Genomic DNA, 19,218 nt, shown 5'->3' with positions numbered 1-19,218 from the left:
TATCGACATCAAATTCAGCTTAATCCACCTACATTAATAAAAACCCTAGCTCTATCGCTAATGACATACATATGTATATCTACAAAATAGTATACACCCTACTATTACCATGGGCGTTTGTTACCAAGATCATAAATAAATTCTAAATCGCTGTATTATGTTGAATATATGAAATATTCAACAAGAAGGCGTTCTTGTATTGTTCGCACAACGTTTTGAGCCAGGAAGGCGCCAAATGTAGACCATGTGACGAGTTACGGGCGTTATATATTTTACATACTTTGTGCGAATATATGAGCATCCTTTGTCGACTGGCCCGCTTTCGTTGAATACTTTAGGAGAACACCTAATGGTTCCCAAAACCTCCGCATAATGCATTTATTTCCAAACGTGTGAAACTTATTATAAGTGGAATTATTTTCTCTCATTATTCAGACACTTCAAAATTTCAACACTTTTATGATTATGTTGTCATGACAAAAGATGGGATATTCATGTTTCTTCACGATCTTGGTTTGATTTCGTTGCACATTTGCCTGTGAAATAACCGATTTTTTGTATCAGTGGTATTGAGGTTTGAGCCCATGTGACTTTACGGATGTGTGTTGGCGGATGAGTTAACGACTGACAACAGTTTGTTTTCCAAGTTTATTTCGCTATAAAGCATTGTGCCAGAAAACACTTTTTTTAAACACAACTTGAAGTTTTATCGTGAACGCTATAGTTAACGCACTGCCGCAACAATCAATACTTACAAACTTGTAGTTACACGGGCAGCAAACTGGGATAGGCGGCATTAAAACTTAGTTTCAGGACATTTTTCTGTTGTAAGGAATTAATATTTCTTATCTGCTTAATTTTATTCCGTTAACATTGGAAACCGCGAACATAAACGTTTGATAGCATTAATAAGAACAACCTGCTTTTGGTAATGTCTTACAGTTATATTCACGTTTTAGCGTCACACAAACTTTTGGCCGTTCACCACCGGTGGCCCTCCTAAAAGTTCTCTAATTGAATAGACATATTGGTTGGCAGGATTCTGAAATAAAGAGGTCCAAAATTACTCATGGTTCCCCCGAGGGTTTAGTGTCAGAGGTCGGAGGAACGGAGAGACAGCCACCCATTCATACTGGACATAATTGCAGTCACTGACCAGCACAAAACTAGTCCCACGTCACTGGTCAGTGTGGCGCGTCTCTTATCGTGATCTAATTACCGATAAATTTGCTGACCACTTTCAAGCAATCGGGAGGTATCAATAGATTAGTATACATTCATCACCAAGTAACATTAAGATAAGGCCATATGGAGTTACCGAACGTGTTTTCAGCTAACTGACCGCTACACCAGTGGGGTGTTACCGTCACGCCCGGGTTAGCGGTATTATGAACACACTACCATAATGTACACAGATGCCTCTTCGGATTCTATTACATTTTAATATTCCTCGAATCTATCTTCTGGTGACAGGTATATCTAAGCTGATTGTATTTGTATTGGTATAATGATGGGGCGAGTTGATCGAGCCTAACTGGGGTCAGGCTATATTAAGTGCAAATGGAATCTGTTATTCTAAGACATTCGCGATATCGGAACAAAGACCATGTTTTCAATACCTTTATGAATATCGGTTGTCTTTTTTATGTTGAAACATACGCATAAGCGTATTAAGATGAATAAAATTATTCAATATTTCAAAAAGCACAATCAATTCAAATGTTAATGAGATGAGGAAATGTATCACAAATACTGATATCTAAGCAAACGAGTGGTGCAGTCGATATGATATCCGAAGCCACTGTTTTTTTTTCACAGGATATATCATATCATTAGCTGAGTCTCATTAGTTTGTACGTTGCTGTCAACGAAGAAGGAATTATATCTGGATTAGTTTATGTTTCTGTATGTGTGAACTTTTTAAAACTGTCTTAAATGCCTTGAAAGATAGACGGTTGCAATGTCATGATTGATGCAGGCAAGTAAAACAACCCTTCATTTAGCTTTATTTCTCATTCAGTTGCTTTGAACCTCAACCTTACCCAAATGTTAACCAATAAGAATAGATCAAACCCGAACAATAATCATATCGGTCAGTAACCAAAAGACAAACGCATTAAGTTCAAATTGTCATACGGGTTTTGTAGCAGTTTATATAGTTTATTTCCATATTTAACAACCAACGTTATATATATGTAACACCTTTCTCAAAGTGCTGTTTCCTAGGGATATTACGTAGCTTAGTCAACAGTTATTTATTTAGTTGTATTTCAGATTCAAATTGAAAGTTTGAAATCTCTCCTACAAAATCATTTTCAATTTTCCATTTTTTCAATTATTGCAAAGTACTCTGATATTTCGCCACTCATCCCCACAATATCCCTATATTATGGGAGATGGCCGCGATAGGCTGACGGGAGGCTGCATTAAATGTGGTCGTATCACCAACATTTCTGTTGGTAATATAATTGCATTGCGTATAATACCTCTTTCTGATCTATCAATACTTGGTCCATCTCTTTACATTCCTATCCGGTGATCGGTTTTCGAAAGCACTTGACCGTGGCTGAGCTTGCTGTTTGAAGTTAAGACCGATACCTTTGATACAGTTCCTACACTGGCAGATCCTGCTCGTGAAAAACGCTTAAGACTAATATTTCTACGTTTATGCCTGGCATCTGTCGCCGACATCAGATGCTGATAACTTTTCTCTCTCATAATTTTAATAGAACTTTTATTAATGGATATGGTAGTCATAAGATTTGTAGGCTTTTAATCAAAGGAAGATAAGAACGCCATACAGAACGTTTTGCAACACAAATCAAAAGGTTGTCCAACGGTTATTGTCATGACTTGATATGGGCGGACAAGTAAATAAAAATGGAACACAAGACTAGGACGTCAAACCTAGAGATCCCACGTAAGATAACACTACAAAAATTGGAGTATTACACAGTGCTTAATGTCAAAGTTTGAAATGTTTATCAACTGCAGTGTCCACACCACGGGGAGTTACCATTCTAGCGGATGAGTAAACACCAACCTCGCCAGGCACTCATTTACGCAAGAAAACATACAATATTGGCGATACACACAGTGCCACAACTAGAATAAAACATCCAAGTCATTCACCCATATAATTCTGATTCCAAGACCTCCGACCGAAAGGCTAATCTCTGTTTGTTTAAACCTGTAGAGTTTTTCTTGGTTCTTATGAGTAATGGGAACATAGATCGCCTCTATCATATGACCGTTTTACAACCATTCCATGTATTTGACGGGGAAAGTAAAAACACTGGAACCAAATTAATTAACTTTAGGTTCTGTGACCTCCGTCTCCCCTCTCTTTTGGTCGGTTCCCAGGACAATTTAACGTCCATGAGTAAGGGTTAATCGCAAGAAATCTGGTATTCGGACTAAACTAATCAGAGTTTCTATATTTGTAAACCAATCAGTGTGTTTTCTTAATAATGCTAAATTGATTAAAGACATTTTCATAAAATTCCATAAACAAATGGAACTTTCAGCTTTTAACCATTTTAGCATTAATTCTTGTTTTTGAGACAAACGTTTAGTGTTTTCTTCAGGAACAAGTAGAATTATCACTTTTACTATCGTTTGTATACAATTCAATCAATATTATCATTGTTAAAGATTTCTAACGTGACAGTCCTTGTGGGGTATTTACGAAAGTTATTTGCTATAATATGAAATATGCATTTGGTATAACACATTTATATTTGTTATTTGATCTTTTGTTGAAGCAGATTTTGATCAATTCATACACATTCGGTGTGGATTTCTTTGTTGTAGGTCATTTAGCAACAAACTTGATAAAGACCATCTAGTTAGAAGTCATTATTCAATCATGAATCCATCAAAGAATTATCTTGTTTGAACTCAATATATCTAGGACTTGATATACTCTTGAATAATGCACGCTCGAATTTTTCCCCATTTTACTCTGATTGTTGAACGAGACCTATATTTTAATGTGGTTTTTTTTTTATTAAGATCAATTTGCACGGTATCATATTAACGCTATAGAGGTACTGATACATTCAGTTACCCTTACAGATTATCAGGAGTATATCCGCAAGCACAGCATGAAAGCATGAATTCATGCATAAAACTAACTGCTGTTTTGATAGCGTACTTGCAATGATTTATTAAGTAAAACAAGTGATGATAGTGTCTAAGGGTTTCCAGTTTTCGAAAGTATCCACTGGTTGCTTAAGAAAGTATCACTATAGCACACATCGCTATAATTATGTTCCATGTGGATCTCCAACAGAGCGTTAGAACTTAAATCAATCAAGCCAGGTGCGATGTCTTTATCCATACCAAAGTATAAATGACAAACGAGTGGCACCCGGGGTTTGGTATTAAAACTAGACCATTCTTTATACTCTCCACCACAGAAAATGAAGCCTTCTATCAACATCTTGTCATGTTTCCCTTTTCGTATAGCAAGGAGATTTAGGGATACTGAAGTAGAATTATGATGTTTCTGTGAACGACCAGACGAGAAATCGTGTTTTGATTGACGGGTGCACGTGTCCCGATTTACATTCTTATCTATCCCAGACCAATATTGAATCATACAAGTTTTAGTCGGCGCCATTGTAAAATGGACTGGTGCATGCAGAGATGCTGTTTTTGATATACCTATACCATGTAAACGATGGGATTCTAGAGGCTTTAGATACCGATCCGAATAGGTCTTTGAATCAAACCATCAAGAAACTTCCATAGAGAAAATACAGGAAGTTGATAAAATACCGAAAACACAATAATCCCGAAACCGTTGTTTCCCTACGTATTTTGCGTTGTGCACTATGGATATGGACATCGTATAGTACATTACTTTTATGCTTTAGGATTCATGAGAAAATTCCGAGGTCTGTTGAGGCTGACATATATATGTCTTCCACTGGAGTGAGGTTGCTGTGGTGATGCTGAGTGAATCAGTTGTCTCGCGATCCTGAATCAGAATCAAGTTTATCAACTTAATAATGAAATGCATAAAATTGCACTCTCTTTTTTACTGAATGCTTGGAGACAAAAACCCTTTTAATATTTCAGCATATTAATTTGTAAAATTATTTCAAATATGCATATGAAGCAAAATATTTATTTTGAAAATTTCTCTTTGATCTTAAAGAGATTTCAAATCGAAAGTACAAATACTTATGAATTATGGATTTTTCAAGAATTTGATATCACAAATTATTTCGCGATCTCATCGGATAAGTAATCATCTAATATACAATGATAAACGTAGATCATTGGCACTGATTTACTGTTAATTTATATATAAAATACAACACATTAGGCAACTTACGTAACTCACTACATTCTGGAAGGAAATTATTTTGTATTGTTCAATCAATTATTATGACTATATACATTTGTCAAATATGTGTGACAACATTAATAAAACGCTACTTAGATTTGTAAGGGTTTCTGTGCTATTTGATGACAAACATTACAAAGCTTGGTATGGTCTCGTTTTGCCATTCACATAATTTATTGAATTTATGTAAATAATTCCCCTTTGATCATTTTAAGGTTGATTTTGACATGCGTGTTTGCTACATTCCGTATCAGGAACACTTTCACTGTGCAATAATTATAAACATTTAAGCGATGACATATGAACGACACAGCACAGGTACAGATGGTATACGTTTATATTAGTATCATCTTCCGGTAGTATACCACTCATAGTTAATGTAACTTTTCACTTATAGCATACCATTTTCCCGTTTGAAGAGAAAGATATGCCTCTACTAGCTGTTGTGAGTACTGTTGTGGTGCCCTAGGCTAAACATTTTATGATTCCGCACAAAAATATGTCTTAATTAGTTGCTCGGAAAATTACCAGTTAACATACCCGATACTCCGATGAAGGATTTTAAATGGGAATTTTAAAATGTGATAAAACGACTTAATATGCACTAGTACTCGTTTTGTTGACTGTTTATTATTTTTCAGAAAATGTCCTTAGTTCATGCTTCATGCTTTAATTTAATTACTCATATCTATAGCAGGTATCTCGTGTATGCATTTCCTATTAGTAATTAAATCTATAAAAATGCATCATTGGCCATTTTTACATTAGCTTCAAAAATGAAAAATGTATAGGTGATGAATATTTGAATTTGATTACATATTCTTGTAGCTGAACTCATTAATGATTTTATAACTTTACAAATGATACTCTCACCGACGAAGGCTATCGATACGGTACTCTATTCTTACCAAAGGCATTGTGAAAAGGAAACGTTCGTAAACAATCAGAGAATCTTTATGAAAAACTATCCGTGATATATATTTATATTATATCTATATATGTTCATAGATATGCAATGCGCAGTTCCGTTGTAGTACGTGCGTCCACATTTTTATTTGACAAGTGTCTGATTCCCAGTAGAATTATATTGTTAGAATCATTCAGTTCAAATCGTGAAGTAATAAGAACAAAATAGATAACCATCAAAATAATTCTCTTTGAGATTTCGGAAACATGAATTAAATGATTATAATATTTACATCCGGCCGTACATTATAGAATACCAAGACACATATTAAGTCATGTATACATCATTGAAAGCAATTATGAAAACCTTATAGTAGCACATATTCATAATGATTAAGTATGATTTTGTACATGATTTCAATTACCCTTTGATATTTTTATACATATATACTGTCTATCGTAGACCTCGTCTTCTAAAATGCAACTATAACCAATGTATGCAAAACTTAACACATTCTTCATTCCCCTTATCGTGTTATCCACCTTTTGCATACACAAACAGCATTTTTCCCTCGATTTACTTCAGTGCGTGCTTACGCACTTACTATGACTTAATATCCGTTGTCTTTAATCTTTGGTGACGATTAAGGATATATTCAAAGAGGTAGATTTTATTGTTTATCAAAACGCAAAGAAATGCATATTATATGTTGTTTTTTTCAGTTTCAAAACTTTCTCATTGTTCTAATGATCAAAACGATATTCTCATTGAAGGAGTACAATTCAATGAAAAACACTTCAGTACGTTTAGACAGGCTTAGAAATATGAAATTCTTTTTAACAATTTTAATCAAATTGCTGTGGAAGAGAACTAATTTTGTCACATAATTCAGTAAACCATGTTTGCTTTTTACCTGACTTGACATCAGTATTTCTTTTAGACATTTTCTGTCACATTTGGTGTTGGTATAGATAGGAATTGATGGTGTTGTGGGATTTTACCCAGATCAGACCAGTGAAGTCTATGTTGTGTGTCATCGCACAATAAACGGGATCTCATTTAATGTCCATTGTTACATAACGAGAGAAATCATGAAGGAGGTAATCAATTTATCAGGTTTGTTTTAAAAATTGTAAAATGCACATTTCTTTTAATGCTTTAAAAATCAAAACTGACACATTGCTAGGTGTTATAATTTATATTCAAAATTTAAAGTTACAATATCATTATTGATAGTTTTTATAGATATCCCATACAGAGTATTGTTAGTTGAAAGGTGCCTAATGAATTGTAAGAAACATTTTGTAATCATAGGTAAAGTATTATTCATAATAAGTAGATCAAATAAGAAATAATGTTTTACAAATTATTTCATATTTCTACATAATTGTGAGTCCTCCGATACGTCAGTGAATATTCTCTTGAAATACATTGTATTGTATATAATTATTGCTGTATCTACTTTTCCACAAACGCCTTGATATTGTTTCGCACCTTATAACAGACATTTTCACTATAATAACTCATAGATACACACATGTTCGTACCCTGTATCACAGCTCCAATTTCTACATTTAAGTAGGTATATTTTATTCTTATGATCAATTTGTCAAACTAATATGGAATCTTCTTTTCCAACATATATTATTAAATTATTTCTAACTTGTTTTTGTTCCGAGGAAACTTGTTTGATATTTACAGTATGTCTACAAATTCTTTTTTAAAAAATGCTGTATATACCCGATAAAATTATTAGAATTGACAATATTGTATTGTGCTAAGATATGTATATACAGATTGTTTTCATATATTTTCACATTTGTTATTTTCTTGATAATTGATTATACTTATTGAATTATACAGTATGACAATTTTGAAGATTTGTTTTGTGGAATTAACAAGTATTTGATGCCTGAATTAGTCAATCATCCGGTTTAATTTTATCATTTTACTATAATTTCTGTAAGTAAAATTTCAATATTTGTATATAATATATTGATGATAAATGCAGATACATTGATACGTATGAGCAAAATAAAGTATTTGTATTCATTACGTACGGTCTTAACCTCAACGTAATCCGCCTTAGGAGATTATATAGAATCCCTATGCGATTTATTTTAGTGTATATCATGAAACTAAACACGTGATATCGTCTTCAAAGTTAATTTATATTGTTATACTCAGTTTTAACAATTATCGATTTTTCATGATTTTTATTACGTTATTTTGTGGTCCGTCAATACCACAAATCTAAGACAATGGTCATAAGGAAATGTTCTAATATCGTCATATGACAAATAAAAAACAAGTAAATTACAAGTAATTACAAACTTACAATCATGTTCTTTACCGCACTGCTAGCTTGGGACATCAAAATGAGTTTTATGACTTCGATTCACTGGCCATTTCAACTGAAGCATGAACGTTCTAGGTTTTGATAGAGAAACTGTTTTTGTTTATTGAATAATAGTTTCCCTCGGTAATGAAATCCAATTAATTGGCAATATTTCAAACCGACACCAGTGGGTAAAATAAATACGGAGTAGCGGTTACCTTGTGGTATGTCGAACCCAAGAGTGGGCATTGCCAAGGAAGAGCAGAATGATTAAAACAATAGTTATTACTCCCAATGAAGAAAAATTGCATTTTGGGACAGTGTAAATATGATAAAATAATTAATAGATAGAATATAATAAACAAAATTCATACAGTTCATAATGATTTTGATAGAATACCAAGTTATAGTTTTCTTTCCGGATTTAGAGCCATGTATGTGCTATGCAAGATTGGCATATCACATTCAAATGCTATGCAATTACATAAACGTAAATATTACCAGCGTTCCGCTGATGCGGCAGTTGGGAGGCCCGCGACCAGAGCCAAGGTATATAGCTAGCTGTTTTCTTGTCAAGCGTCACTCTCCTCTCCCACCCTCTATTTACCGAGACTATGATGGTTTCTGTCAGAACTGATTATATACTAAGTAGAAGCTAGCTAGAGAAAACAAACATATAAATGTAAAGTCTACACACCTCCTGAAGGCAAGCCAAGGGAGGTAATCCCGGCCTTTCTTGTCCGAATCAGCCTCCGCAGCTTATGTCACCCCTGACGTTATATATAGAAGTGAAGACTTGCATGGTTAAATGATACAAAATACCAAGTCTATCAATAAATACACACGTAGTGTACGTGTCTGACCGCCAAAGCCGGGCAAATCTCGACTTTGATATTTTTGACGGAGATACAAGTTATATCGTTTAACTGCTTGACATGATAACAGTACGTGGGTTTATCAGACTATCTCGCGCTCCTCCATTTATGAAATGGGAGTTAGGTTGAGTCGACACGCACCGCGAGAGCTAGATATTGCCGATACTCCGTGTAACCACTTTTATCACTGTAAATGAAAGCGACAACAATACCAGCAACACGACACCTGTATTTGTTTGGTAATTTTATGCATCACACATTTCAACTTTGCATAATTTGATTAACTCGGATTGAACAGAAGCCAGGTCCAGGCCGGCCTCTTCTGAGGGTACCTGATTAGATATTCCTAGATAGAGGAACTCCTGATTTATACACCGACTTCTCGCAACCCTTTATCCATATTTTCCGATAATGTTAATGGTGTCTTTCGCTGTTATTTGAATACTTATCTCTGCAATACTATCTTATTAACATGGTGTATGTGGTCATATACACAGGGAAGGCTATCCCCTCCCATCAGCTGTCCCTCTTGTGTCGGATCGGCTTACCCTACAACGAAGCTGATCCAATTACTAAATTCTAATTTCAATAGAATATTCTAAGTGATTGCTTACATTACACTATATCACGGGAGAGACTAGCATACCCGGGATCTCAGCCACTGTCGTAGTCTCGAGCTAAGCATTGTGTAACCAATCCTTAACCTCATCCAATGAAAAGTCAAGTTTTTATGCTCTTAATAGCGTTTTATTTTTTCTCTCTTTTTTTTTTTTTTTTGCATTAAATACAAACAACCGAAATTTCGCAAACTGCGCCAATACTAATCAGCTAAATTCCACTAAAATTCTCATGAGACGACACAACAGGACAATCACAAAACAAAACAGTTTTATAATCACGTTTGATACGTGAGGGAGGATAACTTCAAATGTTAGTTCGGCGATGGAATACAATAGTTGTAAGCATGATGTGATTTTCCTATATCGTTCTATCTTTGCAATAATGTTGGATCATTTTAATGCGATAGTAACTATATACATGTATGTGATACTTTGAATTAACGCGACATTTTATTGTGTAAATTTCTTTTGGTCTACTTTGTTGTTGTTCTAAATTATTATATTTCATTCGAAAGGGAGAATAATGTAATAGCCTTCGCTCATTTCAATACTTTAGTAGATATTGATTATAGATGCACTTCACAGATAGATATTATTTGAATATGGAAATCATTTTTCCTAGTCACATACATTTATAAAAGAGTTTTTTTTAGAGTTGCTGCACCAGAAAAAGAAACTTCCAATACATTTCAAAATGTCCATAATCAAAAGTTGACTTGCATATATTTTAGTTAATAAGTATGAACTGAATTCTGGCGAATACTTCATGACGTGGCAAAATATGTGTTTTTACGTTAACAACATAATTCGAGAATTTTTATGAGTTGCATTGAAATGTTCAAATATGTACTTATAAATGCATAAAATCTCCAACAAAAATACTTCAAAGTGTTCCCGTTAGAAGGAAATATATAAGAGAAAATATATCTCTTTTTCTGATCCGTCAACTAGATTTTCTCGAAGATACTTTTCTCACTGCTAACGTGAAAAATTAGAGATTTTCACATAAAACTAAAAGTATTCAAGGTAATTTTAGACAAATTATTGCTAAGATTCAGCATAAGACCGGAAGAGCTATTCCAAATCACAGAAGCCTGATATTAGCCCTTTGAATTGAAACGAACATAAAAGCCCAAAATTAAACGAATAACAATAAAAGCTACTAAATGCAAAATATCAAAATTTTAAGAGCGCGTTAAGTTGCAAATTTCGTGAATGTTATTGAAAGATGCACTGTATCTATTTAAACATGGGTTGGTGAGAAAGCAGATTGGAAAAGTGATAAAAGAAATTATAACCCAAAGCGCCGATTATCTTAGATAATTGTTGCTAACGTGTGTACAATCAGCTTCATCTATAGTCTCGCTTCGTGTATCTGAAAAAATACGAGGTATTTACCTAGAGAAGCTGTGCTTTATATACAGTCATGCGTAGGTACACACACAGTACGTTTTTACTACTATCACGAGTATGAAAATAATACATGGCTTGTATGTTAAAGAACTGTGAATATATTTTCCAGTTGTACATCAAACCCGTCTGATCCTTCATTTAGTATATTCAAAGAATGCACTAAATGTTATTTACATGCAATAATTAAAATTTGAGAATAACATATTTTTTATGATTTTTAGCATTATATTTATCGGAAGACAAATTGCAGAACGATTATTCTTGTGATTTGAAAGTCAAATTGATTGAGCAGCAAAATAGATAATACAATGTACAAATGTATCTGTAAACGTAAATTGAAGGAATTAACAAAAGACAAAGTGAGTGACAAAGTTAAATATTAATTTAATTCTATACTCATAAAGAATACCTAGTATAATTACAGGCACAATCAGTAATTAGAACAGGTTCTTAGTGTGTTGACGAGTTACATGGTTAATAACACCATCGTGGAAAGGTGGTCTATTGTTTAAATGATCAGCTGTTGTCAGTAATGATGAGTATACTAAATAATGTAGATGTTACGGTAAAAAGACCATCCAGACTTTGGAATTACATCAGTCACGAACATCATCAGAATGATTCAATACTTTATTTATATTGTTTAAATAAACGAAATGTTAGTTTGAATTCAATCAATATAATTTTAATATGTTAATCATCTTTGTTCTGGTTAATTGGGCATGTTTAGGACCGATTATTTACACATCTATATTACCAAATTGTCAACTAGGTTTTAAATTGGTCTACACAATGTTGATCCGGCTTGATGGAAAATACAGGAGATAAAACAGCAATGAGAATTGATTAGTTGAAGAATATATGGCAATATCAATGCTGGTTTCGAACCAACAACCATGTGATATTGGTGTCAATATAATGACAGTTTATTCCATTCAATCCATTATCCTACGTTCGATTTTGTTGTTTTTAATCTTTTAGAGATATCGTGAAAACACAGGAATGTCCTATAAATGGGTCATTACATTCTAATCTCAATTCGAGAGAAAGGGATACATGTGGATTGTGCGTGTAATTACTCCCATATCTACTGTTGATTCTGTGACATTGGGATCGTCCTGATTCTAATCATATCATCCCGTTCTTATCATACTCGATGGTGCGCAAGGTTTCGATATGATTTTATGACTATGAAAGTACATTAAATGGACACAGAGATCAACTGTGATATTCCTAATAGAAATCATGGAGGCTGACCTTTCAATAGTGCAGTATGTATATGTATATATATATTATTTTACATTGATAAGGCACGTGACAATAAAAATATGATAAGGGATCAGTATTGGTCAATTGTACGTTTTTTTAAGAGATGATCATTGTTTATTGTTCCATCCTTTCGACATTATTGTTAATGATGCTGATGGAAAGCAAAGCAATGTTACTTTAGATAATGGATAACAAATTATCATTCATCTTCATTAGGAACCTGTTTTGATGTTTTATTATATCCAATATTTGTTTACATGTTTGGGCAGTGTCCTCCGTTATTGACCAGTAACCTGCTGTTGGGTCCATACTTTCATGTCCCTATGAAATATACCATTAGCCCCAATATAGTGACGATGTATTATATCTTATTTTGTAAACACGTACCAATATCACTTTTGCTTTACAATATATACTAAACAAGAAATATCTTTATAAAAGATAAACGGCATAGTTTTAATGATGACGGTTATAATGTAAAACTGATTGTGAAATAAATTAACGAAGTAATGTATTGCAGCACGGATTACAAAATTATATCAGTTTGATTCATTTTTTTGGGGGATAATAAGACTGCATTTAAATCAGAAATATCATTTTATTAATGTGTCATTTGAAAATATGCATCCACGTATTCAGCTTTCACTCACTCTTCACTTTGTTTCGTTTTTAATTGTTTATCTACATTTTGCATTTACCGCTACATTGCCCAATCACATACTTCATCTTGACCAGTAACGCCACCTGTCGCGTCATATCCGGGGCCAAAAGAAAATTATACGGCTATGCCGAAAAACAAACTACATCACTATGGCAACAATATCCTATATATATAGACTTTACCATGAATCAGATGATATTTTTGGTAACAAAACTGATAGCATAACGTAAAAAAAAACCTATGAAATTATATTAAATGTGTATCATTTTTTAAGGATCGAAGCATATACATTTTAACAATATGAAACAGAATTTTTGTGAAATGACTAATGAAAATAGAATGAAATGTATTGTGCATTACAGATCCTACGTTATTTGGGTTTGGATTAATTCAAAACATCAAAGACTTTTTATCCTTTGAACAACTACAATTCACATATCATATTTCTTTAAAATAATTCATATCTGTAATTGAAATACAGTCTTCAATGAAAAAATGTATTCCTTGTTAATGACATTAACTTCCTAACGCCTTCTTACCAGGATTGCGTGCGTGTCTGTCGGAGTACTGATGGTGTAAGCTACGGTACGTTGCTTATCCATTGTTCGCGTTTTTCCTCTCTCCTTCCATAAGGCCGGATTTAGTACAATATTGCGTGGCATCGTTTGCCCTTGAAATCCATACTTGAGGATTTTACTATATAAAAATGTACTTATTACCGTGGGAAAAGTCCTAACAATGCAATTTGATGCTTAGTTTTACCTTACACTGGCCTATTAAAACGTTCTTTTAAATCCCATATTTCTTTTGTACTTTGAGCAAAAACAATCCCATCGATACTTCATACACCTCTTACCTGTATCACTTTTGGTTGTTGAGTTAATGTTTCGCTGACATTAGGAGTCGTTGGCTGTCTGTGTATCTGCCTCCAGTAACTCTGAATGAGCAAGGGATCACAGGTTACGAAACATGGGTGGCGTATACGTAAAAACAACTAAGTCATCATGCTATGTACTAATGCATAGTGTTCGACCTGTTAAAACATCAATAGGGACAATAGACAAACCATTTTCTCAAAGGAGACACATTATGATGCAAATAATAGACGACTTTCCATTTGTTTTAATAAATTAATACACGTGTACATACCCAAAGGACATTTCATCGAGGTACTGATTCCTCTCCTACACGATATCATATAATCAATTTTCGTTTAGTACTTTATACTGTAAAATGTTGAAAATTAAATATTTAGATAACATTTCATTGTCTTAATCAATATCCTGTTTCACAATGACGACTGATGGACAGATTTATAAGTAATCATTACTTGATATTACAAATAATGATATACACATGTATTATATTTCAAATGTTTCATTGTATTTCAATATGTTATACCGCCTTAGTGTATACACTGTTTATAACAGAAATGTAGAAAATGGTACCCGCGGTTTACAAGGATATCTTATTAACACCAAAAAAACAAATAGCTTATTAACGGCGTCCTAAGATGATCGCTTTTAAGACCGGAAGTTATAAAGTTATATATTAAATAAGGAGGTGGAGATATAATTTCCTCGGGATGTGACTAATTATCTATTCACGTTATACTTAAAAGATCAGAAATTGCGTGAAGTATGAAACTTTATATCTATTTTGTCACTCCGTTATAACAGATCAGCGTATCAAGTTATTTGAGTTAAGAAATATCTTGAAATTAATTGCAACGCTAAAAAGTGAAAAGAAAAATGTATTCTGCTGTAATTTGTCATCGTCTTGATAAAGACATTTCTTAACAATTCATCATAGCAACATCTCTATAAAACGTCGGCATAAGGAAGAACAAGTAGAACAAAAATACTATAAAGGTAGTAAGTTAATACAATAATAAGATATAAAGTTCACCCGGGTAAATATGAAAATGAAATATGTAAATCATATTTGGAAAATCAGAAATAGATTAAATGGACAAAACAAAGGGCGAAGAAGGTAATGCTAATCTCCAGTATGGTAGTTTTATTTAAACACTGAATTACGACTACTGTCCTCGTGTCATTTCAACACTTTCGAATATTCCAAATTCAAAAGCATTTTATAAACGGAAATGCCGACTGATAAAAGTTTTTTGTCGCGTGTTATTAGCTAATATACTTTATCTTAAGGTAAAACAGTTACTTTCAATGCATGAACATCTTGGTTAAGTATAAGTTTTTAAGTACACTAAAGGGTGATGCTTCGGCACTATCTCGATGTAACTCTATCAATCTTGTGTGTATCTGTGATCAACGTATACATCATCACTTCATGTAGATCGTCCCGCGATTAAGCACCGTAAATTTTTCCCAATGAACTTTAAACATGAAGTTTTACCCCTATAACGTGAGAAGATCCGATAACATGTATTCACTAGGCCAAAAACCTGTCTAATACAACTCCAACTTCTGTTTTAAATGTTGTACGTAAAACTCTCTTTTTCGCTCTTTTTTGTATAACCTTGACATTTGAAAAACTTACGCATTCAATAAATACAAAACAAGGCCGGGAATGGTAGCATTTCTTAAAACGTACGACTGAAAAAAGACACACAGCAAATTAACACCTTTCAAAATAATTATAGTGTGACAAAAATGAATCAAACTTCATCACTTTGGGGTTAGGTAGGAGCTTCATCCGGCCAAATAAACAATTATGTTGGTAAACACCGACATGAACAACATCATATCGGCGGATAGCGAGCAAGGGAATAGATATTTGAATGAAGAAAAATCTCCCTGTGGATGTTAATAAAACACACCAGTGTACGACTCAATTAGTTGATATAAGACAATGTCACTATACCGTCATTGCCAATATCTATGTTAACACCAACTACAGATAAAATCGATCTTCATACAAAATTGACCAAAATAATATGTACGATGAATCAAAATGATAACCTTTGATTCCACACATGAATAAAAATGTAACTGTGCTTTCAGGGGTGTACATAAATGGTCATACAATGATATTGATCAAAAAGGCGCTCAACTCTGAACAAATTTTCCGTTATAGTGATACTTAATAAATATGATATCAGAAACAACGATATACTCTCCCAACCTGCGATTACATGCACCGAACACAGCAATATAAAATCCACCTAAAGAATGGGTCAAAGCAGTTTTACTTATTTAACGAAATTACAGACGTGAGACGTAAGGTCAGAGGTTTATACAGACGACACACGCAGGAAAAGCGCTTATAAATATAAATTAAAGTAAGGAATAGAGTAAATGCCGAAAAGGAAGGAAAGAAGGAAAGTCAACGAAATCAAATAATAAAACTAAGGAATAGTAAAATGTGTTCAAGTGTTTGTAACATATAGATCAATGAAATGTGAAAACGAGTACAAATTAGCTTCAATGATGTTAAGATAAGTCTTATACGTTATGTGAAAACGATAACAAATAGATATCACATGCAAAATACAGATACAACAAGATATAGAAAGTCGTAAACAAATCTTAAGAAACGAATCTAGGTATATCATAACAAATGACTTAGATGTTAAAAAACAAAGTTTGGAAAATATGTAGACAGTTACACTTAACATACTAGAATATGGTACATTTTTACAACGTCATCCGATCAATATTATCCTCGGATCCTGACCTGTCAAACTTCTCCAAGCCGAACCCTCTCCGAACCGGCCAACAATTTCATGTACCGTGCATGATCGGAAAAATTGAAAAAAATATATGTAAGAATAAATCTGTTTTTCATACAACATTACAAAGTATATGAATTTAATTTAACTGTTCTTTTAGCCTGATTGTCCGTATCACCATCCATTCGTCAAGTTAATATCTTGCTGCGAGATGTGCAATTTACTTAAAAAAAACAGTGATCAGTGGACATGGCATTTTATAGATGTTATGATATAAAAATAAAACGGCCTCGTAGATATCTCGATTTGTTAGTTAAAACACGTTCCCCTTGTACATCTGCTGTGCCCCAAAAGCACAGATGCCATCTCACATATGCTAAGTATACAACATACTAAGCTCATCCGTAAAACACACAGTTTTTTTTTGTAACTGTAATAGACCATGTGATGAAATACATACAAGTTGACGAAAAAATAAACCGTTTGGGATTTTGTTATTTTCACTTGAGCGAAATTGTATGTGATATTCTCTTTAACGTTGATCCGTAATTTTATTAAATTCGTTTATTTGAAATATATTGAAATCAGGATCATCACTAAATGACTTTTATGCTCGCTCTATTGAAAACTAGGGCTAAAATGTCGATATCATGTCATTTCATACTCAGTTATGTATGAAATAAACTGACGCACGACTAGATGTATCTGAATATTTCATACTGGTGGGAATTCGAAAACATGCCAATGGACTTATTAATTATGTACGTATAAAATGCCTATATTACAATTCCTATCAATACAGCATTGGATAACATGATATACCGTTGGTTCTGTGTATCGACACTTTAGGATAATATATGATTTGGTAGGTTCAGGAATAAGTTGACTTCTGTACATATTCCCTTCTTGAAGACTTGTAACTGTCGGTAGAACTTCGTACATTATTAATGTAACACTAGTTAAAGGCCTCCTTGATGGTAATCTAAACGATGTGTCCTTGCTGCTTGCAATCAGTGGCCTATCCTGGCGAAGCGTCACCAAACATTTCCCCGAAAATCGTTGATGTTTGTAAGGAATTGCTTATTTATTTATAAAATCCATTCCCTTTGTGAGTGTGAATTTTCCTTGATTCTCCCGAATATTAAATAATCCTTTGTTTCAATCTTCCATCCGATCTCTTCCTTTTTTTCTTTTTTTTTTTCATCAATGAGAGCTCAGCTAGCAGCAGAAATCTTTCCGTTTCCAATGACAAAGATTTGTACGACATGTTAGTGGTTCTGCTTGCAGATTTTGCATCTAAATAGCCTGGTCTGTAAACACCATTACATTTTTTACATACAACCCATGGTAACTTTACATACACATTGTCCGGTTGACCCTGGCTGTTAATAGGACGTTAAACAAAAACAAACCAATTGCCCGGTTTTCCTAGGACGAAATACTGTCCAATCTGTTTATCATATACGGAATAGTGACAGGGAAGAGTATCTACCGTGTATATATTGGATTTGTAATCTACTTAAGAATCCTCATCAACAACTTTTTATTTTTGGCTCGAGAAGTTGTTTAAGTAAGCCTTTATCTAAACTTCTCGCTACCATTCCAATGTTATAAGGTAAGACTGCAGTCCTATTGGGATACTGTCACTCCAGAAGTGGAATTAATGGAATATGATTGAATGAACATGTTTTGGATCTCGACTATCCTCTCCCTGAAACGTATTCTCCATCAAAATGTTCCATTGTCAACACACTAATTCTCAATTTGAGATTGTGACGTGACTAGGCCTAGATTCGTAGGCGATGTTATGGATGAAGCAGAAGACGCTTATCATTACGGAGCATCTGGTCGAATACTCCATGCAAATCGATATTATGTGTATATTTTGCCTTCGTTGTATCATTTCTGATGTGGAATAAAGGTTTTGTTATTATGTTGGTATTTTTGTTGTGGAATAATGGTTTTGTTATTATGTTATATATGTTTGTTGTCTCTGAAGAAGTGATATATATATGGCAATATACCAAGCAACATTAAACTAAAATCGTAAAATGTGCAATGTAAAACTTAATGGTAAAACATCGTATGAAATCCAAATATAACGATAAATATAAAACTCATTGGCAATCG

General features: G+C 33.5%; 1 long non-coding RNA gene across 1 annotated transcript in view; it reads right to left on the bottom strand.

Annotated features, from left to right (window-relative positions):
- Nucleotides 1-9,576, bottom strand: part of LOC117330455 — a 37,187-nt gene extending 27,611 nt beyond the window's left edge. Inside the window, exon 1 of the long non-coding RNA XR_004533349.1 lies at nt 9,299-9,576. This is a non-coding gene — a long non-coding RNA (uncharacterized LOC117330455). The remainder of the gene's footprint in view (nt 1-9,298) is intronic.
- Nucleotides 9,577-19,218: the final 9,642 nt, after the last annotated feature.

This window comes from Pecten maximus, chromosome 7 (genome assembly GCF_902652985.1).
Source record: "Pecten maximus chromosome 7, xPecMax1.1, whole genome shotgun sequence".
Lineage (NCBI taxonomy): Eukaryota > Metazoa > Mollusca > Bivalvia > Pectinida > Pectinidae > Pecten > Pecten maximus.
The sequence above is the reverse complement of the archived record's forward strand: the minus strand, read 5'-3'. Positions and strand labels throughout refer to the sequence as shown.